Source organism: Castanea sativa, chromosome 3 (assembly GCF_040712315.1).
Source record: "Castanea sativa cultivar Marrone di Chiusa Pesio chromosome 3, ASM4071231v1".
Taxonomy (NCBI): Eukaryota; Viridiplantae; Streptophyta; class Magnoliopsida; order Fagales; family Fagaceae; genus Castanea; species Castanea sativa.
The window spans coordinates 43,403,785-43,420,969 of record NC_134015.1 but is presented as its reverse complement, the minus strand read 5'-3'; positions in this window follow the sequence as shown (position 1 = coordinate 43,420,969).

Genomic DNA, 17,185 nt, shown 5'->3' with positions numbered 1-17,185 from the left:
TATATATATATATATATATATATATATATATATTATTAGAATTACTTTGCCTACTCCCATCCTTGATCCTCTTACCTTGTAGGTAATTTTAATAACACAAACCAAAGTCTTTACCATGCAATTTATATAACATTCAGGGTATACTCTAGCATATTGGCAACTAAGTCAGATCCTAAGGCCCCTAAATAAAAAAAAACCTTCTCTTTTAACTAATATAATATAATATATTTATATTATATTTCAATTAAGGTTTATTATGCTATTACCCATATTAAAAAAAAATTTAGTACCCCTTATACTAGCTAATAAAATGCATTTGTATGTTTTTTTAAAAAAGCTCCTATACTAATCTAAAACACTAAAAATGTTTGTTCTTAAAAAAAAAAAATCCATAAAAAGTATATAGATTCTAGCTATTATCAAAAATCAATTATCCTCAGTAGAAATTGAATTTGATGATGAGAGATGAGGATGAGCCTATGCCACTTTCAAAGAGAACAATATCTTGGCAATGAAGAATTGGGGTATGAAAATTGTAATAGAGTGGAATCCTTCATGACAGGATTGTGAGAGAATGAAATCTTGACTAAATCTCACATTCCCTATGTAGGAGGAAGTCTTTAAGCCTTATATGGATGGCGGAGAGTTCAAATTGGAGATAGGCATTTGAAAACCTTGAGGGGTTAGGCTATGTCTTACTAAAAAAGAAGGCAAAATCTTGCCAATGAAAAATCAGGGCAAGACAAGTTTAAAGTATTCCAAATGTATCAACATTTCTAATGATCATATTATATAGTCTTTTCAAATAAAAAGGTTTTATTAAAAAGATAAAATTGTACATTGGATTCTAGGACATGAATTGTAAAAGGATAAAATCATACAACTGGATTATAGGACTTGAATCCTAACATACTGTTAGAGAAATTTGTAATTCCTTCATTTGGTATCACAATTATAATTTTTCTATGCCATGAAGTCCAAAGTGTCCTTTTTATTTCAACATTAATGAAATTGATAAAGGATCTTATTTCTTTTTAGAAATTACACAACCTGGAGCCCCTATTTCGAAATTATTATCCCTAAGACATGATAGGTACAACTTTTTTTTTTTGAGAAGTAAGACAGGTACAACTTCTTGTACTCAATTTAGTTTGCATTATTTTTGAAAGAGTAGTATTTGCTAATTGTTGTTGGATTGTCTTGATTGCCTTCAACCATAGCTTGTTTTTAGGATGCAACGCAGGAGCCTTAACATGCCCCGTTTACACAAAGGGGGAAGCACTTAGGATGACATTTGATTATGAATGTACAATCAACATCTAAGATCAGTGACCTGCAGCATTTGACTTTTTTGGTAGTGATAAACCTGCCATCAATATTTCAGTAGCCACCATCATATAAAAAATCAAATATTGAGAGAGAGAGAGAGAGAGAGAGAGAGAGACTTACAAGTTGCAAAAGCAAGTAGGATGATAAAGAACGCCATTTTGGAAGAAATCGCGTCCATTATTTTCTTATTGTTCTAGTTGTGGGCTATGTTATGACTATACAAATTGATTTGCTTGATGATGGTAATCTTTATAGTGTCAGGTAGTAATCTTTATAGTGTCTGATAATATGGTCATGTTTTGTTGTGATAAATGTATGCATTAATTATTGTTGAAAAATTTAGACCCCGGTTGATAGAATTAACAAGTTTTAAATCCAAGTTGTTAATTAGATTTATTATGTATAAAACTTGTTAAAACATACAAACATCAATATCATGTCAAAACTAAGTGCAGCGGAAAAATAAATAAGACAAGATATGATGACCCAGAAAAACCAATGAAACCAACCAGTTTCACTGTAAAAAACCTGGGGGGAAACCTTCCCGAAAACAATTCACTATAGTAAAGAGAAGTTTCAGATCTAGTACAAAACTTTTGTCCCTAGACTCTACAATCCCCATAGATGAACTCACAACAGAAACCTTCTACCGCTTCAGAACCTCTGAACTCTTTAATATATGAACGCCATCCTTTGATGTACGGATTCCAGTACGCGACTCACTCCTTTGCATGAATCTCAATATGTGACTCGCTCACCAACTTGAGGAAGAAGAATGTTGGTTGCAAAGTTCTTCACTTCATCAACAATGAAGATCAAGAAGCACTTGGTTACAAAACCCTAAGGCGCAAAGACGCAGTAACTTTTTTCTAGAGAGAATAAGGCTTCGGTCACCTTTTGTATATGTTCTCCTTGTATTCTCTTGTGTGACGGCTTCTAAAATAAGCATTATATATGTCTAGGGTTGTGAGAAAAGAAACCCTACACAAATACAACAGCCTGGCCCAAAAATCAGATCTAAAAATCTGAATTTTCGTAACCTCGATAGAGACCTCGATAGATAGCAGGTGTCGAGCCTCATTAAATCTCGATAGATAGCTATTTGTTGAGCAGGTGTCGAGCAGCTATCCGCAAGTGTCCAGCAGGTGTTCAGCTTTAGAAAACGTATTTTCTTTACTTGTTTCTTGGTCCAATATTTATAACTTTAATACTAAACTTGAACAACATGTTCTTTGAGTATTAAACACATCCTAGATCTATCCAAATACAAGTAAATTGCGTTTTGTCAAAGGATTAGTCATTTACATAAAAGAATGACATATGTTCTAAACAAGTGAAACACATATATCCTAACAATTATCTTGGTATAAATACATTTTTTTTAGTATTTACTTTTCCATATAATTGAAAATTAAATCCACCATATAATTGAAAATGATTTGTTAATAAGACAAATTAAGGATATAGAGGTAAATTAAAAATTAAAAATATAATTCCAAAAAATTAAGACAGTAAGAAAAATTAAGGAAATAAAGTTAAAATTCAAGTTAAAATTTAATAAAATTAGGATACACATTTTATACTTAAACTAAATTACTTGTGGTCTTGACTTAAACATGTTATATTTTAATTAAAAAAATGAGAGTTTCTAGACATAAGCATAGTGCATGTAATTTGTATAAAATGAAATTGTATGATTATATTTATCAATTATTTATATTAAAATAATTTAATGTGATTGTTAATTATTATAAAAAATATTAGTGGATTTGGAATATTACAATCTTCCTCATATTTAGTTTATTTTACCAATAATTAATAAAAACCATCATGAAAGAAAAGCAAATTTGAATAACACATGCATTTGATAATATAAAAATAATTGTGCACTTAATTAGTAAAAAAAGAATTAAATTCTTATTCATTCACTGTAGTCATATTTTCTTATGTAGTCATATTTTCTTGAATTTAGACTCTCTAGATTTCCTAGGGTCAATAGATTTTCTTAAATCCTAACCAATCTTTTATGATTTAAGAGTCTAGATTCTGTCATATCAATTCTACAAAAAATACTCTTAAAATAATAAAATAATATTACAAACAAAATTATTAAGATTATTGTTAGTGGAATGCTAACATGGAAAAATCTAGACTATTAAATTATTAAAGAAATGGTAAGATTTAAAGAAATTTATTTGGTAGAGTACCTTAGGAAATCTAGAAGATTTGAATCCAATTTTCTTATATATCTACCAAACATTGTAGTAGTATGAATTTACTTTATGTATATCCAAGAAGTATTAATGGCGTAAATGCATTTCTTTTCATGTATTAATGATTTATAAATAGTGCACTAATCATTTATATAAAGAATTTTCTATTTTTATTTTTCTAAGATTAATATAAATCTTATTTGGAATATGATATTTTTACTCAAATACTCAATAAAAAATATTATGTTTCTAATCGCTCAAACAAAAATTTCACATATTTAATTATTTTAATTTTAAAAATTTGTGTTTCATCTCTCTCTAGTTTTTAATTTTTTTTTGAAAGAAAGTTTCATCTTTAGAATTCTCCTTACTTAGCCATCTACTTCACCAAGGAATTTTTCTATAAGTTAATGTAGTGGCTAGGCCCAAAAGCTATAGGATTGGGCTTGGTCCCTCAATTTATTTGTTTTCTTTTTTAGGACATTTTTAGCCTAGGATGGGAGGTCCCAGGAGCAGTGGTTAACTAGAATGGGTTGAGCCTCCAAGGCAGTTTGTCATTTATGATTTTAAGCTTAAGCCAAGGATATGATTCTCGGACTAAGTTTGTTCCCCTGTGCCTTGAGATGAATGTCAAATTCCCAATGTATGACTCTCGTTCCTCTCGTGTTTTCACCCCCCAATTTTTCGAACCGCCTTTCCTTTTACCTCTTTTCCTTTTTATATACTCTTTTTAGAATTGCCTTCATTATGATGGAATCTCCCTCACCTGTGTGGGACCTACCTAATTTAGGACCTAAATGGTTCTGTGAGTCTATGGTACTATTCCCCCTTGTCAAATCGAGGATTAGTAGCGGGTCCCATCGATTTGAATTTGTTAGATTACTTTGTAACATGTGCCTAACGCCAATTTGAGTGCTTGGATTTGCATTAATGTTTAGCTGGGATCACGGGTTTGAGCATTGGGTCTTTCATAACTCGTTTGTCCTCGGGCCAAGCTCACTCCTCTAATGTGGGCTGCACGACATTCTCATCCTGCCTCTGAAATGGGCCTGAAGCACGTCCCCCTACAGTTAAGATAGGAGTTTTTATATTTAAAAGCTAAAGTGTATAATTTTTGTTACCACGCTCCTATTGAGCCACATTAGCATAGTATTTCGGTCTAGTTTGGTCCATTAAGGTACACTTTGGTCCATTAAGGTTTACTTCTGTCCACTTGGTCTATTTATGTCAATTTAACACCATTTCGATTTATTTTGGTCCATTTTGGTGTAATTCGCTCAATCTCTATCTGTTTCATCCACTTTAGTCCTTTTGGTCCACTTCGGTCAATTATGGTTTAATTTGTTCCATTCGGTCCATTTTGTCTAGTTTAGTCCGTTTAGTTTGGTTGATCCACTTCAGTCCATTTTGTCAAATTTGATGATACTTTGAGAGGAGAGGTTTGTGTAAAAACTAAAAAGATGAGCTATTTCGTTGACAATTATTTCTCATTCTTAGTGTAACGTTCTGGATAAAATTAAATATATATTTTTATGTTATTATTGTATTTTTTTAAAATATAAAATTACAAGTATTATTTTTATGTTACTTATATCTATGTCATCTTTAGGCCATACAATACGTATAGAGGATAAACCGTTTGTAAAGTGCAATAGAAATAAATTCTAACCACACATTACATTATTTATAAATATCTATAATAATTAATGTAAAATGCATTATGTTTCCTTTTAAAAAAAAAACTTTCTAAATTTAAAACACTTTAAAATAAAAAAATATAGATAGTTTAATTTTGAAAATCTAATATATTGTATCAATTGTACTTTATTTGAAAATAATCACATCATTTTAAGAATGGTTTGAAACTAACACTTTTAAGTCTCATCTACTATTTTCATATTTTTACTTAACAGAAAAATAAATTGTCAAATATTTTCACACATCACATGGGTTTGCAACTAATAATAATTTAAATAGAAAAACTCCGAATCTCACACTAAATTATTTAAAATAAAATAGTAATACAAATTTCCCAAGTACTCATAATACACTATATTTCCTTTTATAGGTAATAAGGATAACAAACTAATGGGTATAAATTATAATAGAAAATTTGTACATAATTATATATATAAAAAAAGGTTTTTGGTAACTATACTCAAAATGAAGCAACCAAAATTCATCCCCATTTTGTCTCGGAGGTTGAGGCAAAGATTGTGCTATGTCTTTACTTACACATCAACTCTTTGGGACTCAACTTTCTGGGGCTAGAAAATTTGTGCGGGACGTGATCAAGTTGGTTGATTTGGGGTAGATCAAGGTGAAATTGTTATCACTGGTGAAGAAGCCAAAAATGGTTGTCAATTGATAATTTCGTCAGAGTTTATGACGAGGTAAACGTTCCCTGCAAAGATGAGAGAGAAAGACACCGGAATGGTTATTGAGTTGGTTGATTTTGTGTAGATTGAGGTGAAATTGTTATCACTAGTGATGAAGCTAAAATTTTTCTTCAGTTGATGTCCTTGTTAGAGCTTATGATGAGGTAATGTTTCCTGCAAAAATGAGAGAGAAAGACATTGGAGTGGTGTTAGCAAATAGTTCTTCAATGATAAAGTCAGTAGAGTTCTCAATATCTCTCAGATAATCGAAATGTAATTTTGTGTGTTTGAGTTTGTTTACCTTTCTCCTGGTGCTTGGTGGCTTATTTATAGCCTTTGTATATCTGTTGGGAGGCTCATTATGGGTGTAATTGATGGTAGCCTCTTAATAACTCTCTTGATCGTCTTTTGTAACGTATGCCTGAGCTTAAATGAGACTAAACAGTAGCTTGTTTTACGTGATTTCCTTCAACAATAGCTTGTTTTCGAGTTGTAGCACAGGAGCACTGACATGCTCTGTAGAGAGAGAGAGAGAGAGAAACTTGCAAGTTGCAAAAGCAAGTAGGATGATTAAGAAAGCCATTTTGGAGGAAATCGCTTCCATTATTTTCTTATTGTTTTAGTTGTGGACTTTGTTATGACTATACAAATTGATTTGCCTGATGATGGTAATCTTTACAGTGTCAAATAGTAATCTTTATAGTGTCCGATAATATGGTCATGTATTATTGTGGTAAATGCATGCATTAATTATCTCGGTATAAATACATTAATTTTAGTATTCACTTTTCCAAACTTAGAATTTTTTTTTGAGAATACTAAATATTTTTAACACACAAACTTAGAAAATTAAATCTACCGTATAATTGAAAATGATTTGTTAATAAGACAAATGAAGGATATAAATTTTAATTAAAATGTTTAAATTTAAAATATAATTCCAAAAAATTAAAAATGTAAGAAAAATTAAGGATATAAAGTTAAAATTCAAGTTCAAATTTCATAAAATTAGGACACACATTTTATACTTAAAAAAAATATTACTTGCGGTCTCGACTTAAAAATTTTATATTTTAATTAAAAAAATAAGAGTTTCTAGACATGCATAATGTACGTAATTTGTATAAAATGAAATTGTATGATTACATTTATTAATTATTAATATTAAAATAATTTAATTTGAATATTAATTATTATAAAAATATTGGTGGATTTGGAGTATTACCCTCTTCCTCGTATTTATTTACTTTACCAATAATTAATAAAAACCATCATGGGAGAAAAGCAAATTTTAATAACACATGTATTTGATAATATAAAATAATTGTGCACTTGATTAGTAAAAAAATAATTAAATGCATATTCATTCACTGTAGTCATATTTTCTTGGATTTAGATCTTCTCTAATCTGAATACTTTAGAGGTTTTAGGTGTTGATATTGATGGAGAATCCCAAGTGGATATGATACTCCAGTCACTACCGGAATCATTCAAGGAATTCAGACTTAATTACAATATGAACAAAAAGATTTATTCTTTGTCTGAATTAATGTATGAGTTAGTGGCGGTGGAAGGCATCCTTGGTACTTCTAGTGTTGAAGCCAATATGGGTGAAGCTTCTACTTCTCAACCTAAGTTGAAAGACAAGGGTAAGAAGAAGAAGAAGGACTTTACTAAGCAAGAAGGTAAGCAAATTGCTTTAGGGGTTGCTGACAAAGGAAAGAAGCTCAAAGGAAAGTGTTTCCATTGTGGTGAGAAAGGACATTGGAAGAGAAATTGTCCAAAGTTTAAAGCTGCCAAGAACAAGGGTAAGATTTATTCTTTGTCTGAATTAATGTATGAGTTAGTGGCGGTGGAAGGCATCCTTGGTACTTCTAGTGTTGAAGCCAATATGGGTGAAGCTTCAACTTCTCAACCTAAGTTGAAAGACAAGGGTAAGAAGAAGAAGAAGGACTTTACTAAGCAAGAAGGTAAGCAAATTGCTTTAGGGGTTGCTGACAAAGGAAAGAAGCTCAAAGGAAAGTGTTTCCATTGTGGTGAGAAAGGACATTGGAAGAAGAATTGTCCAAAGTTTAAAGCTGCCAAGAACAAGGGTAAGAAAAGTTCTTTTCTTCTTTAAATATGTTTGGTACAGAATCCCACGGATTCCTAGTGTGTGGATTCAGGTTGTATTAATCATATCTATAATTCTTTGCAGGGGTTCTAGGAGACCAGAAAGCTAAATGAAGGAGAATTGTTTCTTACCTTAGCGGATGGGTGTAGAGTTCCAGTTGTATCTGTTGGAGTGCTTAATTTGTGTTTCAGTTCTAGGGTTTTAATATTAGAAGACTATTTGTATGTACTTAATGTTCGTAGAAATTTAAATTCTGCAACTTATTTAGGTAACATGGGTATTGTATTATCTTGAAAGACAATGTTGTAATAAAGAAGGATAAAATGTTTATCTGTTCTGGCAATATTGTAGATGGTCTTTATATTTTAACTCCTGATAAGCATGAATTATACAATTCTGAATTAGATAGTAGCTCTCATGTGAAATCATTAAAGAGAAAGTTTCCTTCTAATGATGCATATCTTTGGCACTTGCGTTTGAGTCATATTAATTCAAACAGAATTCAAAGACTTATCAAAGATGGACTCTTACAGCCCATGGACTTTGATGAATTTCTAGTTTGTGAATCTTGTTTGGAAGGTAAAATGACCAAACGACCTTTTTGTTAGGATTAGTGCTCTTAAATCCTATTGTATGATGTTATGTATGTTATTATGTATGACATTATGTATGACTTAATGTTGTATTTAATAAAGTAGTTTTATTATTATCTGAATTAATGGTAACATGAATATTGAGACATTATTATATAGTCCATGAGATGCATAGTATGTGATTTATGTGAAAAGTCACAGAAGATATAAATCACAAGTTCTTTGTAAATTCAGAATTGTAGTTTGTAGTCGGTGATGAAATTGGGCTTTTCATCTGCGAAGACTATAACATATTAACTAAGATAATTTGTCTTGATCATGGAAATGGAGATTTCTAGTTGGTATGTTGATATGTTTTGAGTTAAAATATATTGAACTGGACCAGTGTGAAATTTATTATTCTCCTAACGACTGTAATGAATAATAAACTCACGACTTATATTTGCATGAACTCTTAATCTTGAGAGAATAATGGACTTGATCATAACGTGTTAGTTGCTTTAATATATCAGGAGTGAGGTCTAAAGAAACGATCAAAACCTCAGTATGTTGGGCAACCATATTTAGTGTTGATGGAACATATATTCTTAAGATGAAATTCATAGTCTCTTAACGGAGATACAAAATATTCCCTTGAGATAAGCTTAATGGTTTTGTTATTCAGAATGTTAGGCCTAACTACTTTAGTAAATTGTTGCTAGAGTATATATTTATGAAATTGAGTTTCATAAATATATGATGAATAACTTAAAGGATTAAACTGGGTACTCAAGGATAAGATGTAGTAATTTACAAAGTGGCAGTCTACATTTATGACTTTGTATTACTAAGAATATTTTATGAAGGGGTTCCATGTACAATAAAGTCTTGGGATATAATTTATAGATAAGGCCTAGAGTGCAACTATATTTATATAGTGGTATTAAATATAGTTAATGGTAACTTTGGACTTGTCAAGAGTTGACAAAAAAGCCCAAGGCCCATTGGAGCTAGTGTCTTATTAGTCCCTTTTGGTCCCACTCTAAGCCACATACTAAAACCCAATTGGAAAGGCCCAAAAGGCTAGTCCAATTAGATAATCAGTTAGATACAAAGGGAGAAACATACAGAAATTTATGTAGAGAATTGAAAAAATACTATTGCTAGGTGGTGTAAGAAGGGTTAGACACTTTGACATTCTCCCTTTGCAACTGATTGAGAGACCACGCATCTTGGGCATTAGTGGAATTGGAGTGAAGATCAAAAGTATTTCCAAGTGCTTTCGATCTTTGTTTTGAAATTCAACACACCAAGGTACGCTATCTTGTTCTTGAATTCTGAAACTTACATAGTGCATGTTATCGATTGTGAATGAAGTAGATCCGTTAACTTTTCGTTGCGTATGTTTTATATGAGATTCAAACCATGTTTAATCATATTATCCTACACTTTTAATGCAAAAGGTAGAAGAGCCCAAGAGATGCTTGAATTAGTTCATACAGATGTATGTGGTCCTATGTCAACCCAAGCAAAATGAGGTTATGAGTATTTCATTACTTTCACGGATGATTACGCAAGATATGATTATGTGTACCTAATGAGACGGAAGTCCGAAACCTTGGAAAAGTTCAAAGAGTTTAGGGCTGAAGTTGAGAATCAATTAGGCAAACGTATAAAGGCCATCCAATCTGATCGAGGTGGCGAATACCTTTTTAGGGATTTCAAGGATTACCTAATTCAAAATGGGATTGTATCCCAATTAACTGGACCTGGAACTCCTCAACAAAATGGTGCAGCGGAGAGATGAAATAGGACTCTTTTGGAAATGGTTAGGTCCATGATGAGTTATTCAACTTTACAAATTTCTTTTTACGGGTATGCCTTAGATACAGCAATACATCTTTTGAATTTAGTTCCATCAAAATCTGTTCCCAAAACACCCATGGAATTGTGGAGTGGGCGTAAGCCTAGTATGAGGTATCTCCACATTTAGGGTTGTCCAGCACATGTGCTAAAGGGGAAGCCTGATAAGTTGGAACCAAAATCAGAAGTATGTTTGCTTGTGGGATATCCAAAAGAAACTAGGGGTTATTTATTTTATAGTCGAAATGATAACGAAGTTTTTGTTAGTACAAATGCTAGATTTTTAGAAAATGACTATATAAATAATTTTACTCCTAGAAGTAGAGTTGTATTGGTTGAAATGAATGAATCTGTAAATCAACAACTGTTGAATAAAACTAGGGATGATGTGGTTGTATTAGATACACCACAAGATACTACTCATGAGATGTCTAGTACACAGGAGCCTCGTCGTAGTGGGAGAATTGTTCAGCCTCTTATGAGATTCATAGGTTTAGGGGAAACTTGTGAAGCTATCTCTGAAGAGGCTGAATTGGATCCCTACACTTATGATGAAGCGATAAATGATATAGATGCACATCAATGGGTCCAAGCTATGAAATTTGAATTGGATTCTATGTATTCCAATCATGTGTGGAATTTTGTAGAGGCGCCTAATGGCATTAAACTTGTTGGTTGCAAATGGGTTTACAAAAGGAAGAGAGGGATAGATGGAAAGGTTGAAACTTTTAAAGCAAGACTAGTGGCGAAAGGGTATACACAAAAAGAAGACATTGACTATGATGAAACTTTTTCGCTAGTAGCCATGCTTAAATCTATCAGAATTCTCTTATCCATTGCTGCTCATTATGATTATGAGATTTGGCAAATAGATGTCAAGACTGCATTTTTAAATGTCAATCTTGAAGAAGAAATCTATATGTTGCAACCAAAACCAAAACATTGGCAAGCTGTAAAGCATATTCTCAAGTATCTACGGAGAACGAGAGATTATATGCTTGTTTACCGTTGTGAGGATTTGATTCCCATTGGCTATACAGATTCAGATTTTCAGTCGGATCTAGATTTCAGAAAATCCATGCCGGGATGTGTTTTCACCTTGGGAGGTGGAGCCATAAGTTGGAGGAGTGTTAAGCAATCTTGTATTGCTAACTCTACCATGGAAGCCGAGTATGTTGCCTGCTTGTGAAGCAGCAAAGGAGGCTGTTTGGCTCAAGAAATTCCTTTATGATCTTGGTGTTGTGAGAATTGAGCAAGTTCCTATTACATTGTTCTGCGACAATAGTGGAGCGGTTGCACAATCCAAAGATCTAAGGAATCACAAGAAATGAAAGCACATAGAGAGAACGTATCACATCATACGAGACATTGTTACTCGTGGAGATGTGGTTGTAGCAAAGATTGATGGTGCAAAGAATCTAGCGGATCCCTTTACCAAAGTCTTGCCCCAAAGGACTTTCGAGTCACATTTGGAAGAGATGAGAGTTAGATTAGTGCACAATAGTCTTTAGGCCAAGTGAGAGATTGTTAGGATTAGTGCCCTTAAATCCTATTGTATGATGTTCTGTATGATATTATGTTTGACATTATATATGACATGATGTATGACTTAATATTGTGTTTAATAAATTTATTTTATTATTATCTAAAAATAATGGTAACATGAATATTGGGACATTATCATATTGTCTATGAGATGCATTGTATGTAATTTATGTGATTTAGTCACAGAAGATGTAAATTACAAGTTCCTTGTAAACTCAAAATGTAGTTCGTAGTCGGTAATGAAAATTGGGCATTTCATCCGCGAAGACTATAACATATCAACTAAGATGATTTGTCTTGATCATGGAAATTGAGATTTCTAGTTGGTATGTTGATATGTTTTAAGAATTAAAACATATTGAACTGGACCGTGTGAGATTTATTATTCTTCTAACGACTGTCAAATGAATAATAAACTCACGACTTATATTTGCATGAACTCTTAATTTTGAGAGAATAATGGACTTGATCATGAGGTGTAGGTTGCTTTGATATATCAGGATTGAGATCTAGAGTAATAGTCAAAATCTCAGTATGTTGGGCAACTACATTTAGCGTTGATGGAACATATATTCTCAAGATGGAATTCATAGTCTCTTAACAGAGATACAAAATATTCCCTTGAGATAAGTTTAATGGGATTGTTATTCAGAGAGTTAGGCCTAACCACTTTAGTAAGGAGTTACTAAAGTATATATATTTATTGAATTGGATTTCATAAATATATATAACGAATAACTTTAAATGATTAAACCGGGTACTCAAGGAATTAAGATGTAGTAATCTACAAATTGACAGTCTTCTTTAATGACTTTGTATTACTACGAATATTTTATGAAGGGGTTGAATGTACAATAAAGTCTTGGGATATAATTTATAAATAAGGCCTAGAATGCAACTATATTTATATAGTGGTATTAAATATAGTTAATGGTAACTTTGGACTTGTCAAGAGTTGACAGAAAAGCCCAAGGCCCATTGGAGCTTGTCATATTGGTCCCTTTTGGTCATACTCCAAGCCACACACTTAAGCCCAATTGGAAAGGCCCAAAAGGCCAGCCCAATTAGATAATCAATTAGACACAAAAGGAGAAACATACATAATTTTTCTATAGAGAATTTTGTAAGAACATTATTGTGAAGTGGTGTAAGAAGTGTTAGACACTTTTGACATTTTCTCTATTTGGAACTGATTGAGAGACCACACATCTTGGGCGTTAGTGGAATTGGAGTGAAGATTGAAAGTGTTCCTAAGTGATTTTGATATTTGTTTTTGAAATTCACTGCTCCAAGGTACACTCTCTTGTTCTTAAATTCTGAAACTTATATAGCCCATGTTAACTTTTATGGATGAAGTTGATCCGTTATTTTTCCTCTGCGCAACTACATTTTTTTTCCCTTTCAATAAGCATGTTTACTTTGCTATGTTTTATTTTTGTTTGAAGTAATAAAGTTTAATTCATGTTTTTTATATATGAAGATGTATGGGTCGTACCGGTAAAATCAATTCCAAGATGACTAGTGTTAGGGACATTAATGATGTAATTGACTAATTATTTGACAAAATGCACTTGACTTATAATTGGGTAGATTTAGGATGGTTTAAGACTTCAAGAAACATGTTATTCAAGTCAAGTGTTAAAGCCATGCAAGTTTGTTCAAGAAACAAGTGAAGAAGTGCTGTTCATTAAAGCTCGACAGATGTCTTGACAAAAGCCTATCTATGAAGATATAATGTTGAAGCTCGACAGAAGCTGTATCTGTCAAAAATTACGAAATCAGACTTTTCAGATCTGATTACACGCATATGCATGTGTATTTGTGTAGGGTTTCTTTTCTCACAACCCTAGACGTATATAAGAATTATTTTAAAGGTCGTCACATAAGGAATCAGAGCATTCCTTCATGCATTTTGTGGCCGGAGACAAAAATTGCTCTAGTTCATCATTCTCTCTAGAGAAGCTACTGCGTCTTTGTGCCAAGGGTTTTGTAACCAATGAGCTTCTTAATCTTCATGTTGATGAACTGAAGAATTTTGCAGTCAACATCTTCCTCAAGTTGGTGTGTTAGTCACGTACTGGGATTCGTGTATTGAAAGGAGAGATTGCTGCAATAATATAAGTCCAATTGGGTATTGGGTAAGGGTTCAACTGTAGGTTGGTATTGGGTAATGAGATTCCTTTTACTTGTAACTGCTTGTGATTGATAATAGTGGATTCTCAAGAGTGGTGACCTTAAAATTCACCCTGTGGGGCTTTGCCTTGGAGGTTTTTCCTATTCATAAACAAATTATCGTGTCAAATTTATTTTCCACTGCATTTAGTTTATTTTCCTATTGAGCCACATAGCATAGTGTTTCGCCCTAGTTTGGTCCATTAAGGTCCACTTCCATCCACTTGGTCTATTTCTGTCAATTGAATTCCATTGCGATTCAATTCGATCCATTTTGGTGCAATTTGCTCCATTTCAATCCGTTTTGTCCACTTCAGTCCTTTTGGTCCACTTTGGTCTAATTTGTTCCATTCGGTCCATTTTCTTGAGTTTAGTCTGTTCGGTCCAGTTGATCCATTTCGGTTCATTTGGTCAACTTCGACGATACTTTGAAAGGAGACGTTTGCGTAAAAACTAAAAAGATGAGCTATTTCATTGACAATTATTTCTCATTCTTAGCATAAGGTTCTAGATAAAATTACATACATATTTTTATGTTATCATTGTACTTTTTTTTAATATAAGTGATGGATTTACTTATATCTGTCTCATCTTTAGGCCATTCAATACGTATAAAGGATAAATCGCTTGAAAGGAGCATTAGAAAAAAATTCTAGCCGCACATTACGTTATTTATAAAATATCTATAATAAGTAATGTAAAATGCATTATGTTTCCTCAAAAATAAAAATTCTAAATTTAAAATACTTTAAAATAAAAATTATACATAATCTAATTTTGAGAATCTAATATATTGTATCAACTATACACTATTTGAAAATAATCACATCATTTTAAGAATGGTTTGAAACTAACACATTTAAGTCTCATATACTATTTTCATTTTTTTACTTAATAGTAAAATAAATTGTCAAATATTTCCACACATTGCGCGGTTCTGCAACTAATAATAATTCAAAATAGAAAAACCTCGAATCCCGCACTAAATAATTTAAAACAATATATAAATACAAATTTCCCAAGTACTGATAATACACTATATTTCCTTTTATAGGTAATAAGAATAACAAACTTGTAAGGTTGAATTTATTCAATCATGTGTTAGCTTTATTCTGTGCCAAATTTGCTTGTAATTTAGCAATTGAATACCAAGTATTTAGGTGAGATTTATGTAAGGGTTGTGTGTGAGAGAGTGTGAAGAAAAACTCAAGATGTGTGCAATTCAAAGGAGTCTCGTGACTATATCGCGCGGTTGACAAGTTTGATGAATGGTCACGACAGCTGGAGCACTACAGGATAAAACTTCTAGTCTGGCCAGACAGTTAGCTCACGACTCGTTCCAGTCGCGAGGCTGAGTTGCCAGAATGTCATGTTTGATGAAAACTGACCTTTTGCATTCCTCATACACCCTACTATAAATACTCTTATACCCATGAAATGTAAAGAGCTTCTAGAGAGAATTTTGAGAGAAAAACCCTAGAGAAAACCAAGATTGACTCATCCACAATTTTTATCATTTGATTCTCCAAATTTCTCTATTCTCACCCTCTCCATTGAAATATCCTTGAGAGGTACATTTGCCAAATCCTTATCTCACCATACCCATATCAGTGAGGAGGTGTTTGGGTGCTTGGGAAGCAGTTCAGAGAGGACCAATTCATTTGGTTGATGCAATGGGCTTATTGCGGGATCCGGTAAGCTAGAGAAGACAAGGTTTGGCGTAACCCTGATGGAATAAGAAGCTTGGAGGGCTTAGTTGCACTAGGTAGATTAGGCTTGGATGGTCTTCTACTATTTATGTATCCCAACTTCATTCTCTAGTGGATTATTGACCGCTTGGAGGGCGGCGGAGAGGTTTTTCGCTGATTACTTTGGTTTCCTCTTCGACAACACATTGCCGTGTTATCTTTGTGTTTGCATCTCTCTTCCCTTACTCTTTACCTTTTAATTACTGCTGTGGTTGTGATTAATTTCGGTTTAGAGTGTTTTGCCAATTTGGATTTAGCTTATATTCATCTTTCTACACATATATTGTTTATGTATAAGCTTGTATTGGTTATTTTTTTTTTGGGTCCAAACATTCATTAATGTTTTATATGCTATTTGAACTTTCAATTGGTATCAGAGTAGGTTCACTTGCTATGGTTTCATTACCTAAGTGAGATCCTAACTCCTCTTTGAGATGGATCGATCTCAATCTCTTATTGCTCCTCCATACTTTGATGGGAGAAACTATGCATTTTGGAAAGTCCGTATGAGGGCATTTCTATGTTCCATAGACGAGAGTGTTTGGAATGCTATAGAGATAGGATGGACTAGGCCGGAGGTTGCCAAATCTGTTAGGATTTGTGCCCTTAAATCCTATTGTATGATGCTATGTATGATATTGTGTATGACTTTATGTATGACATGATGTATGACTTAATATTGTGATTGATAAAGTTATTTTATTATTATCTAAAATAATGGTAACATGAATATGGGACATTATCATATAGTCCATGAGATGCATTGTATGTGATTTATGTGAAAAGTCACAGAAGATGTAAATCACAAGTTCTTTGTAAACTCAGAATTTATAGTTCGTAGTCGGTGATGAAATTGGGCATTTCATCTGCAAAGACTATAACATGTCAACTAAGATGATTTGTCTTGATCATGGAAGTGGAAACTTCTAGTTGATATGTTGATATGTTTTAAGAGTTAAAACATATTGAACAGGATCGCTGTGAGATTTATTATTCTTCTAACGACTGTCAAATGAATAATAAATCTCACGACTTCTATTTGCATGAACTCTTAATCCTGAGAGAATAATGGACCTGATCATGAAGTGTATGTTGCTTTGATATATCAGGAGTGAGATCTGAAGTGACGGTCAAAATCTCAGTATGTTGGGCAGCCACATTTAGTGTTGATGGAACATATATTCTCAAGATGGAATTCATAGTCTCTTGATGGAGATATAAAATATTCCGTTGAAATAAGTTTGATGGGTTC